This window comes from Pteropus vampyrus, unplaced genomic scaffold (assembly GCF_000151845.1).
Source record: "Pteropus vampyrus isolate Shadow unplaced genomic scaffold, Pvam_2.0 Scaffold72, whole genome shotgun sequence".
NCBI lineage: Eukaryota > Metazoa > Chordata > Mammalia > Chiroptera > Pteropodidae > Pteropus > Pteropus vampyrus.
This window is the reverse complement of record NW_011888853.1, coordinates 4,475,965-4,479,352: the sequence shown is the minus strand read 5'-3', so window position 1 is coordinate 4,479,352 and position 3,388 is coordinate 4,475,965.

Below are 3,388 nucleotides of genomic sequence, written 5' to 3'. Positions count from 1 at the left end.
GTATGCTGGCAGACTCGTCCACAGAGTCCTTCGGTCTGTTTTTGCGCTTCTAGAATTTCCATTTGGTTCTTCATTATTACCATCACTTTCAAGTTCTCTGCCACGATCCTCAGTCTGGACTTTGATCTGCTCATACATAGCAGGCAAAAGATGTTTTCATTTGCGATTGTGATAACGCCGCTGGGAATTTCTTTCCCCACGTGGTGATAAGCATTTGACACGCACTTGTTGGATGTCTTTAGTGCGTAGGATCACAAGTGGACTGAGCGGCCATCTCAGCTGAGCCGTCGGCGTATTTTCTCTGTCTTAGGCAGGGAGTTGTCTAAGTTATCTACAGTGTATAGACTTCCACTCCTACTTGTGAAGCTCTACAGTGGAAGCTTCTCGCCCTCGCCTGCCCATCTGCATACTGAGAAAGGGGCTCCGTTCTGCCCCAGGAGGGGCTGGTTACCGGGGCCTGTGGAGGTCGGGGCATTCGAGGTCACTGTGCCTTTCCAGTCCCTGCTCCAGCTGTGCAGGGACTTCAGAGAGAAAGGCATGGTCCTCAATTACTCGTTCCTCTGGATTGCTTCCCTTGGCCCCTGAGCCGGCCGCCTGAATTGGAGTGATCTCATGCGTCAGTGGATTCCCAAATGCTTGTCCAGTCATGCTCTTGGAAGAACTAACCCCGACTCGCCCATCTCACTTCGCTGTCCCCTGGCCCCATCCTAAGCCAAGCCCGGGGTAATGAGACTGGCTCTGAGGGTTCTGTTTCTGGAGCTCCCCGACGTCCCAGAGCTTGGCCGAGAGGTGTGTGTGCGTGCACACGTGTGTGCGCGCGTGTGTGGTTTGTTTTTGAACCACACTACGTTATTGAAATATGATTCACCCATTTAAAGCGTGCAAGTCAGTGGTTTTCAGTGTCATCGCAGAGTTACACATCCACCGCGACCCTCGATTTAGAATATTTTCGTCACTCCAGAAAGAAACCTCGTACCTTTTAGCCGTCACTCCTCATTTTCCCCAGTCCCCTCCCCCAGCCCCTGGAAACCTCTAAGCCACTTCCTGTGTCTGGATTTGCCTGTTCTGGACATTTCGCATCGATAGGATCGTGCACATGTGGCCTCTTGTGACTGGCTTCTTTCACCGAGCACCACGTTTGAGAGGTTTATCGGTGCTCCGATCCCTTTTATTGCGGAGGACTAGTCCGCTGCGTGGACAGATCACATTTCGTTCATCCGTCATCAGCTGGTGGACGTTCGGGTTTGTCCCCTCCGATGTAGCAGAGGCGGTTCCTTGGGTTATTTTCACTTTTCTGTTTGTTATGAACGATGCTGCCGTGAACATTCAGCCACAAGTTTCTGTGTGGACATGTTTTCACTGCTTTGGGGTGTATATACTGACAAGTGAAATGGCGGGGTCATCTGTCGCTCTGCGTTTAACAGTTTGAGGACGTGCCAGACTGTTTTCCACAGCCGCTGCACCGTTTTACATTTCTGCCGGCTGTGTACGAGAGTTCTCCTTTCCCCACGGCCATGCCAGCTCTTGTCATTCCGATTACAGCCATCCTGTTGGTGGTGAAGTTGTATGTCAGTGCACCTGTTCACGACTGATGATGCGGAGCATCTTTTCGTGTGCTTATTTGTACAGCTTCTTTGAGAAATGTCTCTTAAGATCTATTTTCCATTTTTAATTGGGTTATTTGTCTCTCTTGTTGAGTTGCAAGGATTCTCTATGTATTCTAGATACAAGTCTCTTCTCAGATATATGATTTGCAAATATTCTGCGTTGTCTTCACTTCCTTAATGGTGACCTTTGAAGCACAGAATTTTAAATTTTGATAATGTCCAATTTATCTATCTTTCTTTTCGTTACTTGTGCTTTTGGCGTCATAGCTGGGAAACTATTGCCTAATACAAAGTCATGATCATTTACACCTGGGTTTTTTTCTAAGAATTTTATAGTTTCAGCTCTTATATTTAGGTCTTTGATCCATTTTGAATTTTTGCCTATGGTGTGAGGTAGGGGTCCAACTCTACACTTGCATGTGGAGGCATCCCGTTTTAATTATCATTTTCTGTAACCTTCTGGTTTTTTTCATGATCTGGGCAAGAAGGTCTCATTTTACCCCTGTTACAATGACCAATAAGATGAGCTTGCCATCACGCCCATAGTGAACCCTACAGAAAATTATCCTTGAGCATAAACGCACACGCAGTCACACGCACATGCGCACACACATACACGTGCGCACTATGACCCAGAGGATGGGGTCCGCCCTCCTCGCCACTCCCACCCCTGGCTACGGAGGCTCCTCAAAGTCCTCCTATAGGCACTTGTTTCCTTTGGCTGAGTCATCAGCCATTTCTCAGTCCTTTTGCTAAAACATTAATATTTGTGTTGCAGCTGAGTCTATCAGGTCTGTTCCAGGGCTGGGTTAGCCAGTTCTTTGCTAGGCGGGGTCAGGACATGAGGAGAGCAGCCTGCGTCAAATGAACTTCCTAGGGAAGGAGTCAGATGGAGCAGATAACTAGGCGCCAAGCGTGCAGTTCCTCTGAGAGGGCGGCATCCACGTCACCCTGGATAAGTCCCCTAGAAGGCAGGTACTGTGTCTTACTCGTCCTCATGCCCCAGTGCCCGGCACGTGGGCTGTCATAAAGCAGGAGTGGGGTGATACTTGGAGAAATGCCAGCGGGGAGGGAGTGGACGGGCGGGGGCAGGAGGGGCTGGGCGTGGGGAGAGAGGGACATCAAAAGGCATCGGGTGGGCTGTAGAGCCAGCGCTGCCTCCTCTCCCACGCTGGCTTGGCCGGCAGTGGGACCGGCGTTACCTGCTCCGTATGACTGTCCCTGGAGACAGGGCTGGCGGTGGGCAGCTGGGCGGAACTGACCCCTTCTTTCCTCTCCCCTTTGGACAACACACTCGGCCCCTGCTCCCAGCGCCACGGAAGGGCGTCCTCTGCCCAGCGGCCTCAGCTCTGTGCGGGCGGGCACCCGCCCTTTGTCCCGCAGAGAGCCAGATTGCGGCGTCTGCCCGATCCGGTCTGGCCCCAGCCCAAGGCTGAGCATGACCCGTGTACAAGCTCACCCCGGGACTAGGCGAAGGAAGGACACCAGCTGTTTGCCAGCCTGTTGGCAGCAGAAGGAGCAAGGCAGCTTCCAAACTGCCTGCTGGCGGTCGGATAAGGGTGCTGGCCGCTGACCCAGCTGACAGGCGAGGGGGAGAAGAAGCATCTGCTCTTTGCCGCTGTCGGGGGGCTCATTCAAGCCTGCAGGCTGTGGTAGCGGGTTGCATCGCGTCTCCCCAAACGAAATGTTTGGGCCCCAGTCCTGTACCTGTGACTGTGGCTTTATTTGGAATCAGAGTCCCTGGGTGTGATTAAGTTAAGGCTCTTGAGAGGACATCATTC